Below are 23,873 nucleotides of genomic sequence, written 5' to 3'. Positions count from 1 at the left end.
GAAAAGGTTTTGACAAATACGGCATTGTTTTTATGCACGGGATAAGAACATCCTTATTATATAGAATACTTAATGCTATTGCAAACTGTAAATTTTAACAAATGAATATGAAAGAGATTATTGCAAACTGTAAATTTTAATAAATGAATATGAAAGAGATATACATAATGAAACTGAAACTAAACCCAAGCTTATCACAAAATAGACACACATCCGAATCAGTCCAGGCGTGAACGTTATTAAAAAAATTGTGACGTCACATACGATGGCGAAAAGGCAGAAACGTTATGCCACATTTGAATTTATGAAATTTAGAAACAGCATGACGTCACATATGAAAAACTATCATTCAAAAATGAGATAGAATTAGGATTGATTTAGAACTAAATACTGATAATTTATTTAAACAAAATGCATATTGCAATACCTATTAATAGCAATTAACTGTAATATATATATATATATATATGTCCAGTTTGTTATGAATCCAACTTCAAACGTAAATAATCGTACAAAATTTAATATAATTAATAAAGAGGAGGTGATTAATTTTTCTATACGTCATACCTAAATATATAATGAGAAGACGTCAACACATTTGACAAAATCTGATGAGAATTACAAATATAACATTAAACATGTAAACTAAATACATGAATTTGGGATAAACAAGTACAGAAACACGTCTTATAGTAATGCGAATTCATATTCAGCAACACGGTCACAATCGGGAATAAGTCACGTTTGGTAATTAAAAGATTAGACGACATAATGACAAACCACAATCTACCATGTGGTAAAAATGTCCTTAGCTAGTTTGGTTAAAGAGACATCATATGGATCAACCAATTCGTGATGGTGTCCATAAAATTTACGGAGTGTCAATTTTAATCTGTCCTCCTCATAACTTTGTTGGAGCAGTTTCTGCGTAAGGAGCACACTCCTGTATATGAAGTCCGTATAGTGTGACATGCACGTGAATAACGTATAAATTGTGATATGTAAACACCATACGAAGGGGCAGAGGGTATGTTACTGCTGAGAAATGGGAAATTGATAATTGGGAAGTTGAAATCGTCCCGTTTATCATAGATTTTTGTGTGAAGTCGTCCATCTACGTCAATATTGAGGAAAAGATCAAGGTATGCAGCAGGTCCTTCTAGTATCAGTAGTATCCTTAATTTCAAGTTCACTGGGATATACGAGATGTAAGTATTGGCTGAAGTATTGGTTGTTCAACGATAAAACATCATCAATATATCGAAAAGTAAAATTAAAGAATTTCGCAAGGTGCTTTTTCTTTTTGTCTTTTAGAAGGATCTGAATAAATTCTGCTTCATACGAATACAAAAACAAATCAGCCAGCAGGGGTGCACAATTAGTACCCATTGGAATACCGACTGTCTGTTGAAATATAAATCCTCCAAACTCAACAAATATATTGTCGATCAAAAAGTCAAGCATTTTAATAATATCATCTTCAGTATATTTTCTGGAAGATTCAGTGTGATTCTTCACAAAATATGAAGTATTGTATCCCAAAACAAGAAATTTGTATCTACGATTTCCATTTTTATAGAAAAAGCTCTGTTTCATGAGTTGGTGAAGTCGACCTTTCAACTGAGCATGGGGAATAGTAATATATAGCGTAGAAAAATCAAAAGTTTTTATGTTGCTGCAAAATTGCAAAGATTGTGATCGAAGGTTAAGCAGTAGATCTTTCGAATTTTTGAGAATCCACATCTGGTTAACACCACTGGTAGAATATATCTCCTCACAATATTTTTGAAGCCCATCTTTAACTGTAGAAAGAATAGTAGTCAATACTTTAGAAAGATGTTTAGTCGAACATTTTGAAGACCCAGCTATGTATCGTTCTTTCTATGGAGTTTTGTGTAATTTAGGTATCCAGTATAATAAGGGCAAGTTTTCTTCGTTTTCTTTGATGTTGATACCAAAAGAAAGAAGGACAGATTTATGATTTTGTAAAATTTCATCCTTGGTAAATGATGTTAAAGACTATGTAGGATTACCAGTAGTTTGATCAATTCCAAGCTCTGTAGTGAGACATTGCAAATAATGTTTTTTACATATGAAGACAATATTATTGGAGACTTTATCTGCCGGAACAACGACATATTTCCAATAATTATCTGTAATTAATCAACAATTAAGATTAGTTCACTTTTTTTATCAGGAATTGGCTTGAAACAGTTTTAAAATTTATAAACTTTTAATTATAAAAAACCATTGTTTATTAGTTTCTTTCCCATCAATCATTATGTCTATTTTAGTCATTTGAATTGTTATTAGAAGTAAAAAAAGATTGTGTTTCAACATGTATTATTGGTTGATTTTGAGTGCTCCAATACCGCCTAATCTCCTCACTATATGAAAACATTGCTTTCAATTCTTTTCTCATGGAATAGACTTCAATGAAAGGTAGTCCAACAGTAGAAAACCTTAGCATGTATGGTCTCAGCAAACGTGATATCTCCTTCAGTTTACGGGAATATGAAGATGAAATTCCGATATTCTGTTTCAACCAATCATCCCATTTTTGCTGTTGCAGTCCACTTTCCTTTTCTTTCGCATAGAGTTCAAAGGTGACATCTAAAAGGTGACCATACTGCAGATTGAAACACATGCTAGTAGCCTCTTGTCTTTGAAATTGTCTATATCCTTCTTGCAGCTTTGCAACGGCGATGTCTGGGGTCGTTATGTCACTTGCAGAAAAGAGAAAGACTTAAGTGTCTAACCGAAAAAATACCTTTTACTGCTGTCACATTCCATTTGATAAAGTCTATTAATTTAAGTTTACATTGACATTAAAAAACACCTCATATTTTTTCGAATATATAAATTCAGTTTATTCTTATTTCGTTAGCTTAACAATTGTTTTGCCAGTTTTATGGTGTGAATTGACAAATAAATATTAGTATAAGAGTAACATTTTAATACATAGGAATGTGACTACATATGAAAACGAAGAACTGCATGGTCTCCAGAATCCGATTCTGGACAATTAACATACAACGATTTTAAGTACATTGTACTTCTCGTCCAATTTCTATAAAAGTTATTCCATGATTTTTTCTCGAGTATTTGCTGATAAATTTTGTCTACAGAATACATCAACTAGAGTTGTATTTAGATATAATATCAGCACAAATTCGAATAGTTAGAATGACAACCACTAATTGACTGATGGTATATCATAAATGTTCACTTATTAAATAAATGTACTTATCAAAGTCGTGCATAATCGAACATGTAAAATGTTATTTGTTCATAGTTAACACGTGTTTGGTTAATTATAGTAGCCTTGGTCGGTTAGAATGGGATATTGAGTTTATGCACGAGTGACCTCGTGTGGTTTAAAGTCATTATCGACTCCTAGGAGTAGTGATCTCTTAGTTATATAAGAATAAGAATAAGAATATTTTATTTCCAATTAAAGGGCCCTATAAAGAGCTTTCATGACATTACATACAAGTACATATGATTAGACATAAATTAGAGACATATAATATAAGAAAACAACATTGTTTAGTACTATTTAGAAAAATGCTATAAAAGGCCAGGACAGAACCAGACAATACATTTTAGATCTTTAAAATCATATACCACTCAAAATATGTATATTTGTGGCTAATTTGTATTCATTATTTTTGAACTTCTCCTTATCTCTAGATTTTTAGATAAATACTTTCCTTAACATTTATACACATTTAAATTTTCTTGTGTAAATAGCCATAAAAACTTTGAAAAATTGTCTAACGATTGTAAATTATTACAATTTAGAGATATTTCAGTAAATAAATCATTTCTGTTATCAATATATAGTGGACATTCAGTTACAAAGTGTATCTCATCTTCAACTTTATTTAAAGTTCAGCATAAACATTTTCTGAGTGTCCTATTCACATAAAGTTTGGCGTATCTAACAGTCTCAATCCTTAATGGATGAGCGCTTATTCTAATTTTACAGATTGATTGTCTTAATCGAAAATCTTTAAGATCCAAATATTTAGTTTTAAAGGAAAAATAGGTAGTAAGTTTACCTTGATCTGATTGTAAAACTTTATTTCTATTTTCCTTCCAGAAATGGAGATAGTTTTTATATAGCTTATCTTTGATACATTTTTTAAAATACAGTCTATACTTGAAAACCATGTATTACTTTATTAGTGTGAAGTTCTTTACTACATACATATGCATCATATAATAAAATGTTCTTAGTATTATTAAGTCGATGATAATATTTCAACATTGCTAATATAATATAAAAATACATTGGGTATCTCCCTAGTTCAGAAGTCACAGCAAGATTACTGGATTTCTTATTTACACCTAGAACATATTTCATAAATTTGATATGTGATTTTTCAGATGTATCATTCGAAAACACCTTTTCTAATATATATTGATCATTTTTCCTACATGCAGCTGAGTTTAAAGAAAACATACCCCAGACTTCACATCCATAGGTTAAAATTGGTTTTACAGTGTGGTCATATAAATGAAGTAAAGTTGAAACACTAGGGTTTGACGATGACATACATTGTTGTAATTTAAAACATGCTTTCATAGACTTTTTATATATATCAAACAGCGACATGAAATGACAATTTCTTTTCCATTACCTGTGTGACGTCACGAACAAAGAAAATATGTGGTGACATTTAAACAAAGGGTTCCGTGATAGAAGGCAACGCTTGTACTACTACGTGGCCTTTCAAAATGCATGAAGTAATCTGGCAGTATATTTTAATTCATATTTCCTACATTTCTTAGATTATTCATTAAAGCAGTAATTCCATATGGTATATTCGTAAAAATAGATATAGAAAGATGTGGTGTGAGTGCTAATGAGACAGCTCTCCATCCAAATAACAATTTAAAAAGTAAACCATTATAGGTTAAAGTACGGCCTTCGTAAAAATGCATATTTATGTCAAAACATATAAAATACAGAAGACCTGATCGTATTGACGACAATAGTGTAATTTGTTTGGTTCGAAAACAGTGTCTGGATCATGTTTACATAAGGTTAAAGGTATGTTCTAACAAGGTATATTTATACCTTTTGTGTAGGGTTCCTCTTATGGCATAAGCCACATGTTCACCAGTGTGAAACTTGCTCCACTGAAGTTGGCTAATGGCTTGTAGGTCTTTTAGAAGCCCGAACTCCATTTTCCTTAATTTGATTTCCAATTTGTTCCTGGTCTCATGAATCATAATATGGTAGACTGTTGTTACAAATCTCCCATACAAGCATACAAGTAATATACATCCACAAATTCTATACTTTGTAAAAAAATTGTTTAAAAGCCTTCTTTTCATAAGCAATGACCTATGTGTAGTCCATTATCTATTGCAGGCCCCTGTTCAAGACGAGGTTAAATTTCTCATTGATTTTATTTCTCATCTTTTTTGTTATTTAAATCATTCAACCTCCTGTTAAGAAGGAGGATGAATTTTATTTCATCATCCTTATCTTTGTTTTTTCTGTCTATTTCTTCTTGAATACTTTGACTCTTTTCTCCACAAATTCTTTACACTTTCTGATGTGTTTAGATTCCCTACAATAAATAAATAAATATGCTCTAATATATAAAAAGAAATATAATAAATAAAATAGAAATAGGTATGGCTTTTAGATTCAATGCTTGTTTAAAAATAATATTTTCAAAATTTAGTCAGTTATAATTAACAATGTTAAATTAAAAATGATGAGTTTCTTTTGTTCAGGACATTCAATATTTGATTTTTTAGCAGTCAATCTTAACAAAATAGAATGTTTTAAAAATTAACTTAATTTAAAAAAAAATGAGTTAAGCGCTATTTCATTAAAGTAAATATTTATACCTTCTGTGTAGGGTTCTTCTTATGGCATTAGCCACACGTTCATCGGTGTGAAACTTGTTCCACTGAATTTGACTAATGGCTTGTAAGTCTTTTAGAAGCCCAAACTCCATTTTCCATAAATGCCTTTCTATTTTTTCCCCTGGTCTCATGAACCACAATATGGTAGACTGTTGTTACACATCTCCCATAAAAGAAGTATACATCCACAAATTCTATACCTTGTAAACAATTGTTAAAAAGCCTTCTTTTCATGGGCATTGTTCTTGCAGTGGATGTATTGTAATGAGAAAAGTTGAATATTCTGGTACTGAAACATGGTCTGCGTCCTTTCGGACTCTCGACAGACTCACTACATCTGTGAGAGTTGATGTTGGGACCTTTACATGTTGTGGGGAAAACTAGCTTATGTCTCGAATGAAATGAGACATTGCGGCTCTGCTACCGTTGTTGAAAGCAGGCCAGCTGTCTTGATGTTGTAGAGACAGACCGGGATCAACTGACACCTATAAGATTCAAAATTCAAACTCTTTTAATAAAATAAATAAAAACAAAAATAATACAAAACAGTTACAGTCACAATAAAGTAAAACAAATATTGGCGATTATTTCTTTAAAAGAAAACAATGGATATTTTATTAAAACTTTATTTATGAAAACTATTAATTATCTCTATTTCAATTTAACTTGTTTTAAAATACTTTACTTTAAATCTTAATAACTTTTAATTAACAATTCAAAACTCATGACTTACCTATAAGATTCAAAATTCAAACTCTGACGTCTCAAAGCATAATTTTGACTTATATAGCAATCATGATAAAATTAGAAATTTCCAAATATGGTTAGGGTCAATTGTATTTGTACAATTCGATTATATAATTTTTATGAAAGAGGTCACTCTGTTTATATCGGCCACGTAAACAATCGTGTATTGGTTCCAAATATGGTTAGGGTCAATTGTATTTGTACAATTCGATTATATAATTTTTATGAAAGAGGTCACTCTGCTTATATCGGCCACGTAAACAATCGTGTATTGGAAATTTGAAGTAGATAAACATATTAATTAAATGGACAGAGAAATTGATTATTAGCGCTATAAAAGTTAATGATTAATTCTAACAACATATGTGTCCTAAATTAGTGTCAAAATACTGTCACAATAGATCTTTCTCCTTTAGAAAATCTTGTCCCATGTTTAAATTAATTAGAAGAAAAAAAAATTAATAATTTTATAAGATTTAGAGCAACTTAAAATATCATAATTTACTAAATTGATTATTGGATTTATAACTTTTAATTATTAATTTCAGTAAATAATTAATATCCATATGAAACTTCAAAATAACAAAGTAGACAATTAAGTTAAATATAAAGCAAGAATAAGGAATGAACTTTGTTTTAACATTTTTCTATTTTTTTATTTTTTTCATTTTTTTGAGAGTTTATTTTTTTTAATCACATTTCTTATTGTTGGTTTTATTTATGATGTGAACTTTCCACAATAGTTTTAAATGTTATTATTATTATTTATTTATTACTATTATTCTTCTATTTGCTCAATTTACAATTGGACATTTATTTAAAAATTATGAAATTTATGGTACAATAATTATATACGCCTAAAGGTTTCAACAAAATGTTGTAATTCAAAATGAATTATGATTATGCAGAATAAACTTTTAACAGAATTTGATTAAGCATCTTTTTAGTCTCTAAGTTACTGTAAATCGTATGCATGGCGTTCCTACCTGCGAGGTAACCCATTTTATTTGTGGCGCTCCTTCTTTCAGGTAGCCCATTTTTATGCTTATATATATGTGGCGCTCCTACTTTGAGGTAGCCCAATCTCAATATTAAGTTAATATCTACACTATTTTTATGACTATATTGTACGATTTTCTTTACAGCAAATTGCAACAGGACTTCCTACCATGTTCCATGTAGATTAATTTTACAAGGGGATTCACTTTATGTGTCCTTTAAATAAAATTCAATCTAATCTTAGTTAAAAACTATATGCAAATAATATTCTGAAAAGTTATTCAATGAAATGAAAATTTAAATGAATACATAATTTACAACATGTTATTGAGCAAATTTGCTAACTTAATTATCAATGTTTTAGTCATTTCAATTAAAAATTTACAGATATGAAACACAATGTAGTTTATGAAAATAAAAATGAAGATTTAGTTTCATCGCTGGAAATCTCAAAATCAAAATTAAATTTCTTATTTATCATTTTGGAATTACTTACAGTTTCATGAAAATACATATTTTAAACAATACACAATAATATAACTTTACAATTGTTATTGTCACTGATGTTAATAAATGTTCTAACATAGTTCTGCATACTGTACTTTTTGTTGATTTTCTAAATGTCACAAATGAAATATTCTGTATATACTATGGAATCCAAAAGTTTGAAAGTTACGAAAATTATGTCCAACTGCAAATAGTTAATGTTCGCATTGTCCTTCTAGCATGTTATTTGGTCTGGATGTGATGATAAACTTTGACTTTTATAGATGTCAGCTTTAAGGGTCGTCCACCAATTATTGTAATGAGAAAAGTTGAATATTCTGGTACTGAAACATGGTCTGCGTCCTTTCGGACTCTCGACAGACTCACTACATCTGTGAGAGTTGATGTTGGGACCTTTACATGTTGTGGGGAAAACTAGCTTATGTCTCGAATGAAATGAGACATTGCGGCTCTGCTACCGTTGTTGAAAGCAGGCCAGCTGTCCTGATGTTGTAGAGACAGACCGGGATCAACTGACACCTATAAGATTCAAAATTCAAACTCTTATAATAAAATAAATAAAAACAAAAATAATACAAAACAGTTACAGTCACAATAAAGTAAAACAAATATTGGCAATTATTTCTTTAAAAGAAAACAATGGATATTTTATTAAAACTTTATTTATGAAAACTATTAATTATCTCTATTTCAATTTAACTTGTTTTAAAATATTTTACTTTAAATCTTAATAACTTTTAATTAACAATTCAAAACTCATGACTTACCTATAAGATTCAAAATTCAAACTCTGACGTCTCAAAGCATAATTTTGACTTATATAGCAATCATGATAAAATTAGAAATTTCCAAATATGGTTAGGGTCAATTGTATTTGTACAATTCGATTATATAATTTTTATGAAAGAGGTCACTCTGTTTATATCGGCCACGTAAACAATCGTGTATTGGTTCCAAATATGGTTAGGGTCAATTGTATTTGTACAATTCGATTATATAATTTTTATGAAAGAGGTCACTGCTTATATCGGCCACGTAAACAATCGTGTATTGGAAATTTGAAGTAGATAAACATATTAATTAAATGGACAGAGAAATTGATTATTAGCGCTATAAAAGTTAATGATTAATTCTAACAACATATGTGTCCTTAATTAGTGTCAAAATACTGTCACAATAGATGCATGGACCTATGTGTATTCAATTATCTATTGCAGGCCCCTGTTAGGTTTCCTAGTGGGTGTCCATTTGCCATGATTTTTTTGTTGTGACTCCTCTTTGGGCTGCCTCCCGTACTCCCATCGTCACTGGACATCTGTCTTTTCTGCAAATACAAAAAAATACAACATTTTGAAGGCCCAACTTACTAGTAACTGGCCTCGTCATTCAATATAGCAGCTGTCAGGCGTGGACTGGCTTGGCGGCAGTGCCATTGGCTGAATGAATCTTTCCGTCAACGTACGGTTCTTATCAGTCAGGGACGTTCCTTTGGTAGGTGTAGTTCCCCCTGACGCGTCGTTTCCACGATGGCTTTTGCCGCCGATAACGGACTAGGGTTGTAAACGGATGTCGGTATCGTTGGTGCCACCGGTGTACTTGGCAAATCAGTTCTGTTACTCCTAAGCAGATAGTCGTTCATCGTATCTTTGTTTTTGTAGTTGATAGGAGTGGACATCTTGATTGCTTTTGTTTAAAATTTGAGACTTTCGGGCCTCCACCAAAATTATCAGGACTTATGTTACCGTCTCGTAGTTATTAAGACGGACCTGTAACTCTGCCGTAGTTTGGCTTTGGGTGGGACGTTTTGGCTGTGAATAATAGAAATGAAGTTTCTATATTTTAATATGCCGCAACACCGAAGTCATGTATTACAATTAACAATACATAATAATATATATACAAACATAACAAATATAGATAAAGAATAATTGAAGAAGTATTCATATGTACTAGTATATAAATAAGCGGTTAACCTTATGAGGTTAACATCCTAAATTATGTCCATTAGAAAAAGAAATAATGTTCTAGTTTATTTAACAAAATATTGCATTAATTGTTTATCTGATATTGACACAACTTTGCATAAACATTCAAACCAAGTAATTTAATAATTTGAATTAACTTTGCTTTTGAATAAATAATAATATAAAAATAAGTTATCTTTATCGAGTACTCAGTTTACTGCTTAAAACTTAACGAAAAATAGTTCAACTAACCTGTGAATAATAGAAATGAAGTTTCTATATTTTAATATGCCGCAACACCGAAGTGCCTAGTGTTGGGCGAAACAGGTTTATATAGTACTTTCGTTAGCAATAAACTGAGGCCCATGTAAGTTATTTGTTTAATACTTTTGCTAAAAGCTTATAATAATTTCTTAATAAATTTCCTTCTTTTCTCCTAACATTTTTGTTGTTGGAAACACCCAACTGACCGCTATTTAATATTCACGGACATCACATATTTTGTTTGATGTATTATTTAATAATTCGTAACTGGATAAGGTTCAATCCATATATCAATTGATTTATCTGTGTATTCGATTTGACCGAAGAAAAGTTGCATAACGAACTTGTAAAGTGTTTGACTTAGCTTGAGGCTTAACATGTAATATTGACCTTTAACAAGATTTATCTATAGTGACCGTTATAACGTAACTAACTTTATAAAGTATATTTGCCAAATGAATTTAATCAATTCTTTACAACTTTAATTTACAGTCGCTTTAATGTAAAATATTCTCAATTTATGGATTGTCCGTTTTACCAAAATTAAAGTAAAATTTATTTCCTCTCAATTATTACTAGATGTCGTATTAGTCATACTAGAATAACACACGAATATCTTATAAAAAATGAAGATGAACCACAATGTGCACCTTGCAACTGCAAGTATACTATTAAACATGTTTTAATTAATTGTATTGACTTTGCTAAGTTAAAATCGAGATGTTTAAACGCATTAGATATTTTAAAAGTTGTCGGCAGTACTGACTGGGGTGCTGATCGCAACATTTTACTTAATTTATTTAGATCTCTAGTTAGATCTAAACTAGATTATGGCTCTGCAAGGAAGTCCTACATACAGATTTCTTTTTGTTACAAAAATGCATTCCGACCGTTTTCGACGTGGAAAATTTAAAATAATTTTCCGAGGCCCATTTTTCAATTCTTCCAAGACTTCATTGTAATTGTCTTTTTATGTTATTCATATTTTTGCCTCTGTAACATGTTAAAACATCATCAACATACAGTGAACCTTCAAGATTACTACCCTACAAGAACCTTTACAATATTTATTCCTGTTGATGCAAGTGGAGAACGTTAACCTTACAAATAATTAGATATAAAACATTGAACTATAATAATATAACCATACATGTTTTTCTTTTCAGAAAGCAGAACGGAGACTATGTGCTCTTTACTGAATAATTTTGTATATATTGTAAAAGATTCATCACTGAAATTAATACTTAATATGAATATTAAAAAAGGAACATAAACATATAGTTATCGTGTCTTTGCATTTACGTATGTATAAAAAAAAATCTCATTAGTATTGTCATTTTCATTCACCATTCCGTGCAGTGGTTTGGATTGCACTCCGAACATGTTAAAAATCCCAGCTGGTTTTGATGGTCCGAACTGTAGGGACAAGGTACGACGGAACTTAACTCTGGAACAAAGTCACCAATAATACTTGCCACGTCTTTGAGCTAGGCGTATTCAGTAGGTCTTAATGTTATCCCCTATCTTGTAGGAACCCCGTCGGTTTGTTCTGAATGTAAAATAATGCTGCCTCAGATCGACACAAAGACTGTTGTGTCCTATTGTGGCATACATATTTCTTCCTAGGTGGGATCTTTTCCATGCTGGCTTGGTCCAAAAAGTCGAGACTGTCGACCAACATTTTCCATCTGTTTAGAGGAAGGCCGAGTCCTCATTTTGTGGGAACATTCAGATATCAATACATATGGAAGCGTGTTTTTTTTCCAGAAAAAAATAAGTAAAAAACTTTCTGTTTTTTTCTTGTGCTTTCTGTTTTCCGATTCCAATAAAATATAACTATTCATATTTTAATGAAAACACAGAAATGGAAATCATCATTCATGTAAATATGTACATACATGTATTGTGCTATACTTTGTTATGTAAATATTGTTCATTGTTATTGAATTTAATAGAAATACTGAATTGGTTATATTACAATATTAAAATTTGGTAAGCTTTGGTATAACGGTTCATGCGTAAATGCACGGACACTACTGGAAACGCCATTTTTCAATCTTTCAAGAACCATAACTCCTGAACGGTAAAAGTCAAAATCGCCATTATTGAACTCGACCTACATTTAGTTGTAAGTAACAACATATTAAAATTTTAAAAGCTTTGGTTGAACGGTTCATGAGTTAATGCACGGACAACATTTGATTGCCGCCCGCCCGCCCGCCGAGCATCCCCAAATCAATAACCGACATTTTTGTCACAAAAATCCGGTTAACAATAATAAAGTACAACATATTGTTTCAATTAATTGTTGAATAATAAAATAATTGTTATTATAAATTTGAACAGAACTGCTGTCGCACACTTGAATTCCGCATAACATAAATTACTCCGATTCTTCATCCTCCTTTCTCATTCCTTCCACCAATATATTTAATTACTTACACTTATATGAATGTCCATCCTTCACACATTCTTTAAATCCTTTAAAAGAGGTAATATTAGTATTAGCCAACACAAAAATAGGTAATATATATATATATAAAGTCACAAGTATGTGTATCTCGCTGTAATTTGTATAGATTTGTTTAGTATTTTCAGTAGTAATTCTGAAGACATATTCAATTGGTTGCTGTAAAAGCTCAGATATTTTTAGTGCTACTGCATGTACTGAGTAAGGATTTCCAATAGTGTGAGAATGAAGAGAGATATATGGAGCATCTAATTCCAAAACTACACGTGTAATGCCAACAGTTTTCACAATTTCTACAATATTTGAGTACCGGTCTTTCAAAATAATGGAGTAATGCCAAAAACAATGTTAGAAAACTGACTGACGGCTGCTGGGTAAAGTTGAGTGGTACAGGTGAAACAATGGATTAATTGATCTGGTTTACATATTTCACTTAAGGTGGTTCCTAACACTACAGGGAGATAACTCTGTAAAGTCAGCTAAACGTTTTAATTACGTTGTGTTTTAAAGGGAATTATAAGCTCATCAAAATTGGTGTTTGTCAAACAGCTATATAACCAGTGTATTTTTTCTGACAAAACGGTTGGTTCAAAATTTATTTTAGTGAAAGTGTTGGGTACCACCCTAATGCGGCCAAAACATAATCATGCAGTGATGGTTTTCCTCTTGAGTGAATAACTACGGTTAATTCAATTCTTCGGCTTACAATTTTAGGATGAATGCCAAAGGTGAAACTTAAACGGTTATCTTTCCTGAATTCAATTCGCTGTGCTGAGTTTGGGCAAGCTGACGGAAAAAAGCAATGGCATATTTCAATTCCGTCTTACTAGTGCTTTGGGAGCCAAGGTCACCCAGATGCTGGAAGGCTCCGCTACCCATCTGCCTGCATAGTTGGTATAGATGCTTCAGAATTTTCCAATGTAGAATATGATAAATTTCCAATAATGGAGTAGCTCGAATTTTGTAATCAGCGTTAAGTAGTTATATAAACAGTATTTGCAGGTTTACAAGTCTTTCGAAAAGCTGTATCTCATTGATATTACACACAATTCACAAAGACGTCTTGCAAATACGGTACATTTTTGTCTTCCCTTTTCTACTACGTGTCATAATACCAATTGGGGTAGCATTTGTGTTTTAAAACTTTATCTGGCATGGAGCTAGAGTCTCCCTTAGTGAGAAGACGCCAATTCGTGGGGAAACTATTTCGCATGATTTCAGAAAACACACGGCTATTGCCATGGGCATACACAACGTCGTGCTAGGTATCTTCACAATAGAACGTTTTCTTATTAAACTGTTGTGTTCCCCATTTAATTTCGTGATGCGGAGTCGTCCACTCGAGACAGAATATCTATACGACCAACTGTAATCTTACAACAGGTATTTCTTCGGTACTTTATAACACCTTGATTATTTCATCCATCACCACTGAGTGCATTTTATTCAGTTCACGCAGAGAGCCTACTATCGGATCTGTCTTACAAGAACCACAGATATAATTTATATTCCAAATTTACATTAACAATATAGACAAGACAGTTTAATGTGTCCCACATTTGGCATGGACCCCCACGGTACTCAGAAGGTGCAGCTTGTCTCAGGCCTTGGGGTGTAGAGAAAGGTTATTCTTTTTCCATGTCTCTGTCCGTTCTTATATCTGTTCACCCCCGACTATGTTTGTGATGAAGGCTGTGTTCGACCAGTGCGCGAATTTATTTGTGATGGAGGCTGTGTCCAATCAGTTATAGTAGGGCTCTGTCTAAAATTGAGAACAGGAAGTTGCATTTTTTGGTCGGGTAAGTCATCTGAATCTTTTGATGTTGAACTGAGTATTTCGGGAATCTGTGAAAATAGTTCTCATATCTCAGATGGTCTAAAGTGTGGAGTTGGTGGATCCACAAGTTTTCTCTTCTCCTTCTCGCCATGGTGTTCCACTCGGAGTTGACTTCTATTATTTGGAAAGTAACATTATCAAACAGATGTTTCGTTGTGAGAGGACATTTTTTGTTGGTTTTGTACGATGGTTATTAAGCAGAATGTTGAATGTGTCCATTGTTTCTCCCACATTCTGAATGCCACAAGTGTCACTAGTTAATATAAATTGAGTTCTCCGTTTTACAGTTGGAATTTAATGGTTTAATTTTGTTTATTAACGGAGCTGATGAATTAACTGCTAGTATTGGCAACTATATAACACAAACAATTCCTTCGATCACATTGTTTGTAGCAACCAGAAGATTGAGTAGGCTGCTTTGCTATATGTCTCTAACTTGTCACGGATTTTTTTAGGTCTTCTGAAGGCCAAGACTGGTGGTGATGAATCATTTTCTATAATTTTCCAATGCTTCTGAACAATGGATGGCACATTTTGAAAATCAGGATGGTAAGTGAGTACAAAGGGTGTACTGTTAGCTGCTTTATTCTTATCTTTGTACTCTAGGCGACTAGTTCCGTTTTCTCTTTCGAAAGCGCTGTCAATGATGTTCTTATTGTATCCTCGAACAACTAGATGTTTACGTAGTTGTCCATAAAGTCTAGCATTATTCGTATTTTCAGTAGAGCGTATTCTCTCGATTCACAATGCCTGGTTGAATGGAATACCACGGGAGCAGTGTTTAGGATGGGAACTTTTAGGAGAAAGGAATTGATGTCTGTCCGTTTGTTTGGTATGAAGGTCCGTGATAATGGTTCCGTTCTTGATGTAATTCGTAGTATCGAGGACGTTTATTTTCTCCAGAGATGATTTATATGTAAATATTATTGAATGGTGAAAAGAGTTAACAGTGTTCTAGAAATTAAGTTAAATTTTCTTGTGAATCTGTCCATTTGAAATCAATATCGTCAATGAATCGGAACCATGCTAAGGGCTGGTATGGAGCAATATAGGCGTTTTTCAAGTATATGTTGGCATATGGCGGGGCCATTATTGTGCCCATACAAGTACCGTCTATCTGGAGATAGTGTTTTTCATTGAAAGAAAATTTGTTATTCTCCAGTACTAGTTTCAGAAGTGTTACAAGACACTCAGTAGGAGGATTCTGTTCACTACGAGTGTTTATGTCTCTTCACACGCTGCTATTGCTTCGTCTTGTGGAATGTTGGTATATAAAGAAGACACGTCCATGGATGCAAGTATAGTATTGCTAGCTAAAGGATTGAGGCTTTACATTTTCTTTAGATACGCATTTGTATCTTGAATGGGGGTAGTTTTTTCACATAAGGTCACATTTATAAATATTCTGTTTACAAAACTTTGAATTTTTCAAATAACACAAAAGAAAACCCTTTCAGACAAACAGACGGACAGTCATGTGAGAAGAATGAATATGAGTAAAGACGACATAATGGATTAGTACATGTTTATTAATATAAGAATACTGCACATACACTGAACGACTTTAAAAACGCAACACTCATTTTGTTGATTTTTTTTTTACCAAATCTTGTTTGATTCACTTGCAACTACTTTTCATGCTGATCATACTTCTTTCTCTTTACAAAAATTAAAAATCTAACTTACCTGTGGTTATTGAACATACCGAATTGTTGAAGTCTCACGAATTTCTGAAAGCGAAACTTTGGACCCATGAAAGATTGTTTCAGTTTGTTTTGTAAAACAGTTCTTCCAATCCTTTGCCTCACTTAAACCAGTTAAAAAATATTGCATCTCCATATTGCACAGACTGAGAAAATCTGAATTAGCCCTTACGAATACTGGAAACAAGAAAAAACATGCTGCAAACATACTGTATGACTTTAAAAACTCGTCTTACTGTCCTTCCGACAACGATACAAGTAGACAAGATTTGTTGCTGGCCATCAATGAACAGATCAACGTGTAGTGACAATGAAACGTCAACAGAATTTGATAACGCAACGTCATTTGCCATACATGTTTACGGCAGCAACGTTAACTGCTAATCAAATTACCGTGTGCCATTGCGTACAGATTCATGCCATAAATGTTTCCCATCAACTGAATTGCCAAAGAATTGACTGAAGGAAAACCATTAAAGCCTTCAAGTTGCAACCGCATAATTGCCAAAACCAATTAATGGGTTGACCAAATGCAAAATCAGAAGGTGTAAAACAGAAACATATTAGACAGAATTTGTTGACCTTGGGGGAACCAAAGACAGGAAATCGATTATTGGTTTATTCAAAGATGAATGCAAGTCCATTCAAATGGTGGAATATATCGGACTAAGAGCAAAAATGTATAGTTTTATCACCGCAGACGACAAGGAAACTGTAGTAGTAAAGGGTATTAAAACCCGAAATGTTAGATTCGAACAATATAAAAACACCTTGTTCAATTGTTCTCCACTTCTCTCGCATATGTACACTTTGAGAAGTTTCAACCATCAGATTCACATGGTAAAGGTTGTGAAAAGTGGACTATCACCATATGATGACAAGAGACACTTGCTGGATGATAATGTGCATTCACTAGCATATTTTCATAGAAAATTAAAAGAAAAACATTAATACAATTGTAAATTGAAAAAAAAATCCAAATCCGTAATGAATTCAAGAAAAAGAAAGAAAAAAAACACACACTGAACAATAATTATATAATATTTTATTTCATGTAAATAAGTATATGATTTATAATAAAATATATCAACATATTTAAGTTTTATCCGTATGCTATCAACCTGGAAGTGAAATACATAGGGCAATGGGGAATAGCATGGTACAATGGCGACTTTAACTTAAAAAACCCAATGAAAATACATAACTTTAAAACCCAAATGGAAATGCAATGGACAAGTTTCTTTACTTACAACCCAACGGCAGCTTTAACTTCCTTCAAACATTAGGACAATGGGGAATAACACCTTCAAACATAGGACAATGGGGAATAACACCTTCAAACAATTATGACAATGGGGAATAACACCTTCAAACGCACCAGTGAAATACATTGGACAATGGGGAATAACACCTTCAAACACGATGAAAATATTACAAATAAATTTCTTAAATTTAAGATTAAAATATAAGAGACATATTCTTTGGTAAATTAAACACAATTATGAAAATGGGAAATAACACCTTCAAACGCACCAGTAAAATACATTGGACAATGGGGAATAACACCTTCAAACACGATGAAAATATTACAAATAAATTTCTTAAATTTTAGATTAAAATATATGAGACATATTCTATGGTAAATTAAACACGTGAAAATCGCATGTTTAATATTTTCCTTAAAATATCGGAAAAATTCTCCCTATTGACGGAAGTCCGAGTGAATTTAAAACAGACCCTAGGACGTTCTTTAAATTAATGAATATCTCTTCAGATGTGAAATGGCTGCATTCCCTTTTCATTTTATTTAATTGATATCTTTGATCAAAAATTTCCTCGGCAGCATTAAACACATCTAATTCTGTAAATCCAGGATTTAAAAAAAATTGAAAGTCTGCATAATCCATAAAAATAATTAAAATTGGTGAGGGAATTTTACAAAAAAAATCTCTCATTTGAATATCAGATTTTGTTGTTAATTTATTATAAATACATGCAACAGATAAAATTCTTAATGAAGGTGGAACTGGCCGCTTTCGTTTTTCACTCAGTGTCTTCTTTTTTGTACTTCTTCTCCCATTGTCCTTTTTCTGTTCTGATTGGCTAACAGAAATAAATAAGATACATAAACTCTAGTAAAATAGTTTTCACATCATAAATCTTCAGATACATGCATGAAAACAAATGAACAACGTGCGACACCTGTATTAAGAAATTGGATATCATAATGGAGATTTCTAAAATAAATGAAAAGGATGAATTGAGTAGTGCAAATGTGGAAGAATATTCACTTAAAATGACAGATGAGCATGGTTACAATTTTATCAATATGGATACAGCTGACATTAGTGACCAGTTTCCACAACTGCGCAGGCTTGGTGCAAAGATGAAAATTGTCGGATTGTTAATCTGTTCGATAACTCTAGCAGTTATATTAATAAATGGACCATTAAGCAGTGAAAATGATCCTCCATTCATATCTGATGATGTTAAACGAAACGGTAGCGGAAACGATTAATTTTGTAATAAAATGGACACTTTTGCTTTATCTGAAGATATTTTTGTAAATACATGTATATTGAATAGGGAACTGTTTGTATTATTGAGAAATGATCCTCTTAGAAATGAGATCGCTTTAAATCAAAGGCAATGGTTTTATCTTAAAGCGAGTATTTCGCATATTGATAAATCAATCTTTGATTAGAAAAATGTTGCTAAGTTATGAATGACTTTGTTTCTATCCTAAATTTTGTATATAAGAACATATTAGAAACAGAATACAAATTTGATCACTTACAAGTGTCATCTTCACTCGCCATCTTCAACTGCTTCTGAAAGTATGAAAGATGGAGGTCTGTTATTTACAAGATCCAATTGTCCGGCAACAAAAAATCTTTCAAATAGTACTTTCTTCGCATCTATTGGACTTCTGGTGTTGTAGAGGCCTTATGCAATGGAGAGTATCCCCCTCCACTGAGCAAACATCTCTCAATTCATACGAGCATGAAACAGCAGACATTGTGGAACAAATGATTACGAATATAGAGATGATGATGATGGGTGGCATTTTGCAAATATTTTGAGGAATGAAATACCCGGATGAGAAATAAAAACAATAGTCTAATTAGGGGTAATTAATTCCGTGATATGTGGTTGGGATAAGAGTGGTAGATGGATAAGGTTTTATTAATGTTTGAGTATGGATTGTTTTAATTAATAATAATAATAATTTTTACAATATAGGTTAGGCTTAGGGTAAATTAATATATTTTCAATTCTTATTCATTTTTTGTTACAAATGAAATTTTATAAAATTTCTTCTCTCAACGCGAATTCATTAAATCTTCTATTTTCTAAGTTTTACTTTTAACTTCTTAAATTGTCAATATGGTAAATGCGATGGAAAATAAATCAAAACATTCTCTTATAAGTGAAAAAACAAAATTTTCATTTAATATTATACAACAGTTATATTATGTAATTTTCCTGACGTCTGCAAAATTCAACGTGTGAAAAAATCAAAACAGTCTTATATATTTCTACAAATTAAAAATCCAATATTTTGATATTATTCAAGAATTATATTATGCAATTTTGCTAGCGGGAGCAAATTTTTGTCAACGTGGCAAAAATATTTGCTGCTGCCACACAAAATATACTACTAAGGCAACATTTCTGTCCCTATCCAAGATACCCTCATTTTCCAGTGGCAGTCCAAATTTCCCCGACCATCATCCCAGATGGCCTCTATCGTAACAACCTACCAATTGTATTTATTGTGAACTTGTTCTCGTCCTGAATATGCATGAATTATTTGCCACTGGACGTTAAGCAACCAACAATCAATCAATCAATAGTTATACATCAGTGTATCTTGTTTAGATTACAGGGGTGTGCTGTAATTAACATCCCTTCTAAACTTGTTACAACTATAACGTTTTAACATCGATATCCATAAATCATGGAATATCCTATCTGTCAAATGAACATGTGAAGACAAACAAAACAAAATACAAGCAAACAGCCAGACTAGATATCTGACCTGCATATTTTTTTTACCTGTAAATCGTACACAACGAAAAATCTTGCATGTTCGTGGTACAAGTTAAACCATGTGAAAGTTTGCCTTTAAGGATGTCTGCTTGTCATGTTTTGGAATTTTTGTCGAATTTTCAGAATCCTCTGGTTTTATCCATTTGGATGGCTTCAAAAAAAATCTCCATTAAATTCTTATAAACATTTATTTATTTTTTATTAGTATTTGAGAATTTTAACTGGTCAATGATAAAGCTATGAAAAATCAAGAGAGAACATTTTCCCGCCAAAATTCCAATGGCTTATATCTCAAAAACAAGCACATTGACTCCTATATTATTTTTGCTTTTTTTATTCCATAATTTATTCCCTATCAATACATACTAGTTTTATGAAAAGTTATTTATTTCGAAACTGAGCAGTAAGTAAGATTTTAATCCCAGATTTTGACTCCGACCAACAAAAGGCCACAAATGTAAAAAAGCAAAGGCGCAGTCACTGCAACTGCAAACAAGTCTACCTGGACGGGGAACATCCAAACCCCCTTTTAGCCAAGTTGTAGTACCAGCGTATTGGTAGGCTAATTGTATCTGACTGCTTTACCAAATCTAAGAAGAGTCGTCATAAACACATATAAAGACGTAGTTTTCCGGCAGATCGTAAACAAAAGTGGGGAAACAGAATTCCGAGTGAAATTTGGCCGGAATAAATCCTTAGTTTTAAGGAAACATGAACAGTTTTACTATTTACTAAGTAGATCTATATGATAATAAGTTCGGGAAGGCTCGTTTTAATTAGATATGACTAGGACTTGATGAACTAGATTTCATTATATGAATCGGAAGATAACGTGATTCCCTGAGCAGTGTCTTCCCGCCAGAAAAAGCAGCCTGGTGGGGAGAAAATGCATGGTGTAAGAAGGTTGATAATTTAAATAAAAGGGAGGAAAAGGAGAGCATCACTGGCACTGACAAAATCAATATGAATGAAATCCAAACAATCAATACTCAATCTGTACCTAATGATGAAGCTTATAACCAAAAAGAAATGAAAAAAGAAGGTGTTAGTAGCAGAAATGAATATGACATTTTATTTCTACATGATTCAATTTGGTATGATACAGACATGAGGAGATTGATCGCAGGTTGCAAGAGAAATGGTGAAAAACAGGCTACTTGCACTATTGAAGAGACCTCTTCATTCATATCACACCCTCCGGTGGATCGCTATCCTTGCCGTGGTCGGAGGGCTTGCTTGTCTCAGTGACCCCAAGAGCTATGCCAGCTGGAGCTTCGTCTCCTGGTAGGGTTACCCATGCTGGACAGGTCGAAGGGTAGAGACCAGACTAAAGTGATCCGAACATCGTGAGATGCCCGATGTTTTAAATAAAATAGGCTCTCCAACCCGTTTGCCGTGGGTTGCTACCCGTGTCGGTGGTTGACGAGATCCTTGTGGATGAGGGCTATAGCCAGACTCCTTACGGTCAGAAAATACCCGGACGGACGAGAATATAGTTCAATAAGCTGCTTTGACTTCGAAATCATCTAAACGGGAGGTCGGATGGACCCGGTTCGATCAATCGGCTGGTCATGTCGAGCCCTTCAGTTAATCCTCAACAATAAGCTTTCTTGTAACAATTTTCATAATATACACATGTATTTTAAATTAAGCTATTTATATTTTGGATAACTGAAGAAGGCGATGGCTCATGGGTCAATCAAGTGGTACGCTTTCTTTTTCGCTTGATGGATACGCTCTGCTTGAGTATACTATTCTTGGAACATCTGGTGCTTTCCGCAGTGGATCTTGGGTGCTTATTTTGAGGACCAGCTACATTATATTTGGAGCTCGTTTTCAGCATTAGCACTCGATCCCGGTTCGCCACGGAAACACAGCTTCGCCCTTGTAGGCACTCCGAGGTGGGTGGATGGCAAGAATGGTGAATCTTTCTCCTTTCATATGGCACAACAAAACAAACCCTCTTAATCAGCTTTAATACATAAGAAAAGAAAATGTGATGATTCAGAGCCCTGTCGGGAAGATGACAGTTGGCCCAGATTTATTGTAATAAAAGGAACAGAAGAAAAACCAATTTCAAAAATATCGCCCTTTGTAATTCACAAACAAATTCAAAGCGTTGCTGGTACTGTTAAAAAAGTTTCAAAAATGAGATCTGGCAATTTGTTGGTTGAATGTTCCAACTAAAGTCAATCAACAAATTTACTTACACTGTCTACAATATCAAACTTTCCTGTTTCTGTCTCTCCTCATAACAGTTTGAACAGCTGTAAGGGGATCATTCGAGACAGAAGTCAATACCTTGGTGACCTTACAGTTGAACGGCAAACGATTTAATGGCTTCTAAGGTCAAGACATTGGTCACGTGATAAAAGGTCAGAGTTTACGATTTTTGGTAAACGTGCACGCCTCGTGGTTTTTGGACTCGTATTGTCTTATTTGTACTCGTACATTGATAAAAACCAAAGAGTTCAATTCTAGATTGAATAAGCTTACTTATTTTATATAATTATCATTAAAAAGTGTTGTAAAAATGTTATAAATTCACGAGTGAAGTGAAACTTTTTTTCTGAAAATTTGCGTAGGTCCACGGAAAATCCTTTATAATTCCTCAAATAGGTTTGGTAACGTGTTGAGGGGTATAAAATATGAAGTAAAACCATTTTTTGCTTCTTATAATACTTTATCAGATCACAAAAACCCCGGATACGCAATTGTGTCAGATTATTCGTTGCGAAGCGGAGATCAAAGGGAGATAACTCGGTACGCGCATCGTAGGATATTGCAAGTTCACAACAGTAAATTCGAGTAAAATTAATGATTGCAGATATATTTCGACAATTTCTTCAGTAAATTTTCAATTTTCCATGTTCCTCTACTGTTGTAACATTAAAATAGTCATGGGAAGGTTGAATATATGACATTTTTTTTCAAGTACTTACAGGTTATTGAACACTTCCAAAGAAGAAAATTCTGAACTTGGACTTATTGTATTTTCTCAAACACCCTTTTGGTAGATAGAAGGATACAAGAGGGGTTTATCAGTTGTCAGTAGAACCTGTGTTACAATAGAATTGAACTTTTCATTGCATGAAAGCAAACTGAATATGGAAACAAAGGAAATATAGTCTTTAAAATTGTGAACATTTATACTTTTGAATGAAAATAATATGAATTTGCAGTGGACAGAAGTACATGTACAATGCTTGTTTTATTGTACCTGCTTTAAGATACAGTGGTGGATCCCAGGGGTTCTGGTGACCTCTTTTATGGAAGATTAATGCATTTGAATTCAGGGATCATATAGTTACCACCACTTATGTTTAAAATTGTCTGGATTCACCCTGAGATAAGAACCTTTATAAGATGTACAAGTTATGTTGCTTGCCTTAATCAAGAGAAAATATCTGAACCCAAAGAACCAGAAAGGGATTTAGAAC

The sequence above is a fragment of the Mytilus trossulus genome, chromosome 5 (assembly GCF_036588685.1).
Source record: "Mytilus trossulus isolate FHL-02 chromosome 5, PNRI_Mtr1.1.1.hap1, whole genome shotgun sequence".
NCBI classification, from domain to species: Eukaryota; Metazoa; Mollusca; class Bivalvia; order Mytilida; family Mytilidae; genus Mytilus; species Mytilus trossulus.
Note: the sequence above shows the minus strand (reverse complement) of the source record.